We start from the raw sequence: 9,294 nt of genomic DNA, 5'->3' as shown, positions 1-9,294 counted from the left end.
CATCCCTGGCCATCTTGGCTAGTAGCCATTGATGGACCTATCCTCCGTGAGCTTATCTAATTCTTTTTTAGACTCATTTATACGTTTGGCCTTCACAACATCCCCTGGCAATGAGTTCCACAGGTTGGTTCTGCATTGGGATATGGCCATAAAATAGAATCAGTACCACCTACTGGTATCAGCTGTTCTCCTGGTGATGCCCCCTGGTGAATACTGTATGTGGGGTGTCTTTGAGGCATGCCAGTCCAGATGACTTGCTGCGGTGCTGCCATTTCTTGACTGTGAAGGGAAAGATTTAGTAAGGGAAATTCATCAATGATCCCATGCCTCTGCATAAAGGTGCCCCTTCCCTCAAAGACCCAGTGACTCCTAATGTGGCTTAAAGCCCCATCCTGGTGCCCTGCAGGAGTCCAAGTTCACTAGTGTAATGTTTAATAAACTTTTAGGAGCCCAACTTGTCAGGAGAGAAAGCACAACATTATTTGTTACATGCATGCAGCTAAGTCTGAGTCTGCTTGAGTTTCTAAAAACATCTAATCAATGCTGGGCATCTCAGAGGGTTAGCACATGCCACTCCAATTGCGCCATCTCGTTTGCATAGTTACGCCCACATTAGAAATGTCTCACACCGAGAATCCTCATTAAGTACCTTGTGGTGGCTGTAGCAAAGTACACACAGTCATTACACCCTCATCCTCCCATGTCTGTATTTAGGGGCCTAAATCCATGGCCTGTTTTTCAAAATTTCTTGTAACACAGCAACACCTGTTGGCTCAGATTAGAAGCTGCTGGCTCTTTGGCATTTTTGAAAATCAGACCACTCATTCAGGCCTAGTCTTCACTTACCGGCTGGTCCGGCGGCACGCCATCGATGTTCTGGGATCGATTTATCGCGTCTGGTTAAGACGCGATAAATCGATCCCGGATCGATCCCGGAAGTGCTCACAGTCGGCGCCGGTACTCCAGCTCGCCGAGAGGAGTACGCGGCGTCGACGGGGGGAGACTTCCGGCCGCGTCTGGACCGCGGTAAGTTCGGACTAAGGTACTTCAAATTCAGCTACGTTATTAACGTAGCTGAATTTGCGTACCTTAGTCCGAAGTCCGGACTAAGTGGGGACCAGGCCTTAGTTGCCTATCTTTAGGAATTCATTTTTAAATAAAGGGAGGAGGGATAGATCAGTGGTTTGAGCATTGGCCTGCTAAACCCAGGGTTGTGAGCTCAATCCTTGAGGGGGCCACTTAGGAATCTGGGGCAAAATCAGTACTTGGTCCTGCTAGTGAAGGCAGAGGGCTGGACTCGATGACCTTTCAAGGTCCCTTCCAGTTTTAGGAGATGGGATATCTCCATTAATTTTTTTTTTTAAATACTGGCTGCCATTTGCACATAAAAATCAGGAAATTGCATGTGTAGATGGGTAATTGTGTGTGTGTGTAAATAATTAGGTCCCAGGCAGACTGCGAAGAGCTACAAAAGGATCTCTCAAAACTGGGTGACTGGGCAACAAAATGGCAGATGAAATTCAATGTTGATAAATGCAAAGTAATGCACATTGGAAAACATAATCCCAATTATACATATAAAATGGTGGGTTCTAAATTAGCTGTTACCACTCAAGAAAGAGATCTTGTAGTCACTGTGGATAGTCTGAAAACATCCACTCAATGTGCAGCGGCAGTCAAAAAAGCAAACAGCATGTTGGGAATCATAAAGAAAGGGATAGATAATAGGACAGAAAATATCATATTACCTCTATATAAATCCATGGTACGCCCATATCTTGAATACTGCATGCAGATGTGGTTGCCCCATCTCAAAAAAGATATAATGGAATTGGAAAAGGTTCAGAAAAGGGCAACAAAACTGATTAGGGGTATGGAACAGCTCCGTGTGAGGGGAGATTAATAAGACTGGGACTTTTCAGCTTGGAAAAGAGACAACTAAAGGGGGATATGATTGAGGTCTATATAATCATGACTGGTGTGGAGAAAGTAAATAAGGAAGCTTCTCATAACACAAGAACTAGGGGTCACCAAATGAAATTAATAGGCAGCAGGTTTAAAACAAACCAAAGGAAGTATTTCTTCACACAATGCACAGTCAACCTGTGGAACTCCTTGCCAGAGGATATTGTGAAGGCCAAGACTATAACGGGGTTCAAAAAAGAACTAGATAAATTAATGGAGGATAGCTCCATCAACGGCTATTAGCCAGGATGGGCAGGGATAGTGTCCCTAGCTTCTGTTTGCCAGAAGCTGGGAATGAGCGACAGGGAATGGATCACTTGATGATTACCTGTTCTTTTCATTCCCTCTGGGGCACCTGGCATTGGAAGACAGGATACTGGGCTAGATGGACCTTTGCTCTGACCCAATATGGACGTTCTTATGTTTTTATGTTCTAATTAGATGTACGATGTGGCTTTTTGCAGTTGTGCCAGTTATGTTCAGGATTGAAAATATGTACCCATTTTGTTAAAGGCCATTTTCACAGAATAAAAAGGAATACATGCTATTTTAAGTAGCCAAGGATAATAGAAAATATGGCATAGTTCACCCCGATTTTATACACAGCTGGTTCAGGTATGTCCTCCTGTGATACTTCCCATGCTCCAACAAATAACAGACAAACCTATTAATATTCAGTCCCGCAGATGCCCCAGCCCAAGTGCTGAAGTGAATAATGGTTATGGCTATGTGCAATACACAGGGATCATAAACAGTTAATCTTCACCAAAAGGGAAAATGAAATATTGTTTATCATTTTTAATAAAGAGAATAAATTAGGCTTCAAATATCATAGTGCATCTTTAAATGCTGGTTACAGCTCCTGTACGCCGAGCGAATTAGCAACTGAATAAGTGAGTCAGGGGTTATCAACTGAATAATTACCTTACGATCCACTTTGCATTATACTGGGCACTGTGTCCATGGTAGCTAGCAATCTGGCCACCTGCTTATGATGGCTGTACAGATTACCAGCTTTGTCTGCTGAACTAAAATGGGTGCTTTAATCTAGTCGTTAAGTCCTAACTCTGCTAGTAAAATCAGTCACGTGATGGAAAAATGCATTTTTCTGCCCCATTCATTTATTCATTTATTTTTTATGATGACCAATCTTTGCACAATGTCAAACATAACTCTTCAGATCCAGCCTGCAAATGCAACTTGGGTCTGCCGATGTGCTTTATTCTTCATCATAAATCCAGTTCTAGCAAATGATAAAGGAAAGAGTTAAAAAGAATTCCATTGCACGCATTCCTTCCCCCGGCTATGCATCACATTGTGGGATTTCTATCAAAGCTCAAGTGTAGGACTTACAAAATAATTGCAAGCACAACTGTTGTTATTAAAAACATATATAACAACACTATATAGGGCTCAGAAATACCTGTTATGAGAAGTAAATTAAATGTAAACATGTGGTTTGGTTTTATTAATCTAGTAATGCTCCATGTTTGTTATAACATCACCTCTGAGAGCCACGAAGTATAGAAATTGGAGCAGCTGTTGTAATGAGGTTGATTATAATGAGTTTTAAGGCAACTTGTTCCTCACAGCAGCAGGTATGTAAAGGGGGGCACCATGGTCCTGTAGAATGGGCACTGGACAAGAGTCAGGACCTATCTCGATTATTGCCACTGACTTGCTGACTAAAATTGGTAAAGTCACTTTAAGCTGTCTGTGCCTCGGTTTCCCTCTCTGTAAAACAAAGAGAACAATATTACCCTTGAGATCAGTGGCTGAAAAGCACTATATAAGCACAAGGATCATCCAAGAGACTGGAGTGTTATTTCTCAGGCTAATGATGTGGAAATTGACATAATCTTACATTTTCTGTAAAGACCGAGGGGGAGGTGCTGATCTCAGTTAGTCTGGTGTAAATGCAGAACATCCTCATTGAACACAATGGTGGGATGGCTTCTTGACACTATTGTAAGTGAGACCAGCATCCAGGTCAGCTTGTCTGCCTGAATCAACGCTAAGAGCCAGTTCTCCTCTCACGCATCAGTGCAAATCTCATGGCACTCCATTGATATGAGAGGAGAGTTGGGCTGGCATAGAAGGAGGCTTAGAAATAGGAAATACAGGGACTACTATTCACATACCATATGAGTTATTCCAGCTAAAACATATTTCCAGGAATATACGTATTTCTCTACTGAAAAGAAACCCTAAATTTTGTTCTGCATAATAAAAAGGGCTCGAGCTTGAAAAAATCAGGAGGGAAAAAATAGAACTGTAAGGTTTTTCTTTGTTGAGACTTATTTGATTTTTTTTTTTTTTTACCTTTTTTTTTTTTTTGACGGGGTGGGGGGGAATCCTAAACTTTGCATTTCAATGGGTTTTTTATTATTATTATAAATCCATCTGTGCACACACAAAAAAGTCTTTTCTGTGCTGTACAAGGCACAATTTAAGGCAGCTTTCAGAAATAAAAGGCAGAACAAATGTTATTGTTATTCCCAATATACAGATGTTTATTCTTATCTTTTTTCCCCCCTTTCTTTCTTTATTTCTACTACTGTCTTTTAGGTGACATCATAAGTAGGACTTGTCTCTTTACCGTCTTCCAAAGACTTTTGTTTTCTGGGACAGGAGCCTATTATGATGTCACACACTGGAACAGTAATAATCTCCCCCACTCTCGAAAGTCTTAATAGAAGACAATGAAAGGAACCATATTGTTTTCTGCTGGCACTAAATAAAGGAAGCAAGGAAGGGGGAAAAATTGCACACAAGAAAGCCAGTCAATGTGGCATATTGCTTCTTGAAGAAATGTTTCAGGAAAGGGGGAGAGGGGCCTATACTTAATAGCTGATGAGTGACATTTTAATTGCTAGGTCACTCACCAGCCTATACAGCACGTGAAGGATTCAAGGGCCCAATTCTGTGAGATTCAAGGAGATACTGAATGCTCTCAAATTCTATTAGTCATTCATTACCTTGCAGTATCAAGCCTTTCAGACCTGCTTGCAGTGTGAGGTTCTGTTCATGAGCTGCACCATCACCATCACCATCACTGGGGCTGCCAGGGGCCAGTTTGGATTCAGTGCTGGTACCTCCTTCACTTCCATTATAGGTACTGATATGACCCCTATTATTGCAGGGCTGAGCTCATCCCAATTTCTAACGTATTTATCCCCACAGTGCCCCTGTGCAGCAGGGAAGCACTATCATCCTCATTTTACAGAGGGGAAACTGAGGCACGGAGCAGCTGGATGACTTGCCCTAGGTCCCATGGGAAGACGGTGGTAGAGCAGGGACTTGAAGCCTGGTCTCCTGAGTTCTACGCTAGCGCTGTAACCACTGGAGGTAATGGTAGGCCAAAAAAAAAAAAAAGTCTTCCGCTCAGCTGCTAGTAATAAATCCCTTATAACGTTTCTGTGCTCTAGTGAATAGAGGAATTAAGAACATGCAATTTTTGCATCTGCCACACTTACAGCTCAGAGAGAATGTTGTGTGCTTTGGATCGGACTGCAGTGCACATTTCTAGCTAACAGAATATGGTCACAGATGCTTATCCGGAGGCAAAGTTGTATGGAGTAAGGCCTGTCTCTTTTCTCACAAATGATATTCCCCAAGCCAGGCAAAGCTGGTCTGCCTCTACAGTGCTATGCCTCCAGCCTGAATTCTAAACACATTGCTCAGGGGACTGACTTCCATATGTAGTTCTAGGAGTCCTTCCCTATCCTGTGATGCTATTGCTTCAGTCCTTCCCTTCCTTCCATGCTCAGAGCCTTCTCTTAGTGCTAGAGATGGTGTAAGGTAAGAGAACATCTCTTTGTTTTCCAAAAAGGCAGGTATCTTTCTACTAGAGTCTCAGGAAAACTCCTTAGCAGCAAATGTGGGAGTTAAAGCAAACTCTGCTAGTTCCATCAGCTCACAAGCTGACAGGGCTTCTTAGCTGCATGGGAAAACATACTTAATATAGTCCTGAGTGTTCAGAGGGTGACAACATCCAGTGAGTTGAAAGTACAGCATGATTCAGTCATTTGTGTTTGACGGATTTAACTGCATGACGACTATTTTCCCTCTCTGGTCAGCCATTTATATTGACATCCTACAAACACATACCAATATCATGTCCATGCCCATTTTACCATTATGCACATGCCCACATGCAAACTGTACACACCACTTGAAAGCATCACATGCGACTCCAGCAGAGGAGAACTACATTATACTTAAAATAAGGCCTCTGTAGTTTTTACTGTGAAATACAGCAGTGTTTCGTTTGATTCATGGGCAGGTTCTCCCATGAAAGATATCCATGTGTCTGTCTGAATGCCACACTGCAGTAACCCTCCCACCACACACATGCACAATAAGGCTACATCTACATTTGAACTGGGAGGTGTGATTCTCAGCTTGCATAGTGGTATCCACGCTAGCTCTGCTTAAGCTACTGGGCTAAAAATAGCAGAGTATCTGGGTAGCACGTGCAGCCGCTCGAGTATGTACGCACCCAAACCCACAGGGTACATACGTGGATGGCTCTCTGAAGCCGCTACTCTGGCTACACTGCCATTTTGAGTGAGCGAACTCAAGCAGAGCTAGCGTGGGTATGTCTAAGCGAGCTGGGAATCACACCTCCCACCTCAAATGTGGGACTAGCCTGGATCAAGCACCCACAATCTGGGTAGGATTTTCAAAAAAGTTCCGCGCCAATTTAGACACCTAAATGAGGGCTAGAATTTCAGAAGTGCTCCCAGAGTGACACTTTATGGACAGATTTTTCAGAAGAGCTCAACCTCTAACACACACCCAAGGTGCTGAGCTCCTTTGAAAATCTGGCCCTGATTGCAGGTGTAAAGTTCATTTGAAGATCTGGCGGTAATTAAGTCCCAGTGTTTGTACAGTTTTTAAGTCATTTATTCTATCTGTCTTTCTTTTCAGTCTTTAGATTTTACTAAATATGAAACAAGCCCTTCATCACCTCCTGTCCAAAAAAACAAAACAAAAAAAAACAAACCAACAACCCACAGCCCAATATGATGTTCACACAGACAAAAAAGACACTGAAACAAAACAGCCAGAAAAAAAATCACCTGTCTGGATACCAGAATAAAAGATTTTTGGGAATGAAAGTGGGAAGAAGGCATTTTACTATCCCAGGCCTTTTTTTAAGGGTTCACATTTGGTTTGGTTTGAGATTTGGGCTGAGGATAAGGATAAATTTTCTCTTTTCCAAAATATTTCAACCAACCATCCCTTGTATGTCTTTGATTTAACTGAAGTAGCACTGCTCTTACTGGACCTGAATTTGGCCCTGTATCTTTACGGCCTGTAAATTAAATTCCTTCTATTATGAGAAAGGGTGGACAGCAGAAATCACCCTTCAGTGGTGCAGAGGTACAGTGATTAATGAGCATTTAAAATGACAGTAATTTTTCTCCACCCACACCCATCTTTTAACGCGGTGCTGATTTTCAAAAGGGCGACGTTTTAGGCTGAGGAAAATATTGACTAAGGTCTTAGTGTTGGCAGCGACATTAGCATGTTATTAAATCACCAATCACACTTCAAACAAACTGTGTCTTTAATTGACTTTTGGTCAGCAGAAAAATGACTACAGAAGCAAGGCTTGGCTTAAGTAGCATTTGAGTATTGCCTGTTGGTTTTGGGTGGGTGTTTGTTGATATTTTCGTTTAAAAAATCGGATTCTGATTTACATTGAAATCAATAGAGATACTAATGTAAAATAGGTGTAAGTGAGATCAGAATCAGGCCCACTGCCTTATACTGATTCTCTAACTTAAGGCACAAAAGCCTTCCAGGATCTCCTCATGTTATGTTGCCACTGTATACTGCCGCATACTCTGGCTGTGTTTACAGGCTCAATCTTACTTTAAATACAAGTTCTCAGCTCTAATAAACGTAATCCAGTAGAGATTCTGGCATTTAATTTCTTCTTATGATAGCTAAGGAAATTCCCATAAGCTGATGTCCTACACAGTTAGACGGTCCTCATCTCTATGACAAGAGTATTCCACCTTCAATTTCAGGGCCAGCATGGGTTGTTTCCAGAACAGAGGTTTCCAGATTAGCCTGCTGTAGCAAGAACAGTCTGTGGAGGTTAAGACTTTATTTTAATTGTGGCTAAGTTTGGTGATTGGGGAAACAAGGGGCAGAAAGCACTTGCCAGAGCTAGGTTTGACATAGGCAGACACCATGCTCACTTCTCACACCTAGCTCTGTTTGCTGTGTTGTCTGCCTGAAATCTAGACAATCCATTGGCCCAGCTCTCCGCCTCTCCTCAGTGGAAACCGCCATTCGTACTAAAATTGTGGGCAAGCCCCAGGACCAGCACACACAAGCCTCATCTAACTTGCGACCTAAACTGCATTTGAAGCCAAGTCTCTCAAAATGAAAGGCTAGTGAATCAGCGAGAGGTGCTTAGATGCACAGAGGCCAATTTTGATTTATGCGAAGGCCATTTGGAAATGTAAAATGACCTTAAAGTGAGTAGATGTGGCTTCCTGAGTGCATCCCCTCTCAAGATCACGTTTCCATTCCCTTTTCAGAGGTTGCGCTTGAGATCAGTGGGGGGCAACTTGAGAACAGCCTCTGACATGGTGAAATGAGGAGACCTCCCTTAGGCTGATTTCAAATGGAGAAAACTTTCCTAAGAATGCTGTTGCTTTAAAAAAAAGGCCGTTATTTTAGTGCTTGTTAATCCAGCTCTGCAGTGATGGACGGTAGTGGGCAGGGAGAAGCTATTCATGAAGATCAGGGACAGATGAAAGGTCTGAATATTAGTGCAAGGCCAGGAAAGAGAGAGAGAGAGAGAGAAATCAGGAGCTTAGAGAGGAAAAGCTTTGTCATGGGCTGACATATGAGTCTGCGGACGAATGCTGGGTGCAGAGATAAATGTATTGGGGATTGATGTGGATTATCTAGGCCTGGGGAGAAATATCGAGAGAGATGGGAAAAGGCATTGTCAACTAATGGTATAGATTTGTGGATCTGTTATGAATCACACTGACCTTATGAACTGCCTCTCCCTCCTCCTTGCATCTCCCTTGCCTTCCGCCCCTCTGCACTCCCTGCCTCTCATTGTGAAAGATGCATCTTTCAGCTCCCAATTTCATACTTGGGAACACAATGACAATCAGTCCCATTAGCCTATGGAGCTCTGAAGACATACAGCAATGGACAGATGAGACCAAAATACCTTCTTTGTCTAGATTAGGGCATTAAGTGCAACACCAGAAAGATGTTCCGGATACTGGATACAGGTGAGTCCCGTCTGGGATCTGCTCAAGCACCTTGCATCCAAGCTAATCTCAATAA

Source organism: Chrysemys picta, chromosome 13 (genome assembly GCF_011386835.1).
Source record: "Chrysemys picta bellii isolate R12L10 chromosome 13, ASM1138683v2, whole genome shotgun sequence".
NCBI lineage: Eukaryota > Metazoa > Chordata > Testudines > Emydidae > Chrysemys > Chrysemys picta.
Note: the sequence above shows the minus strand (reverse complement) of the source record.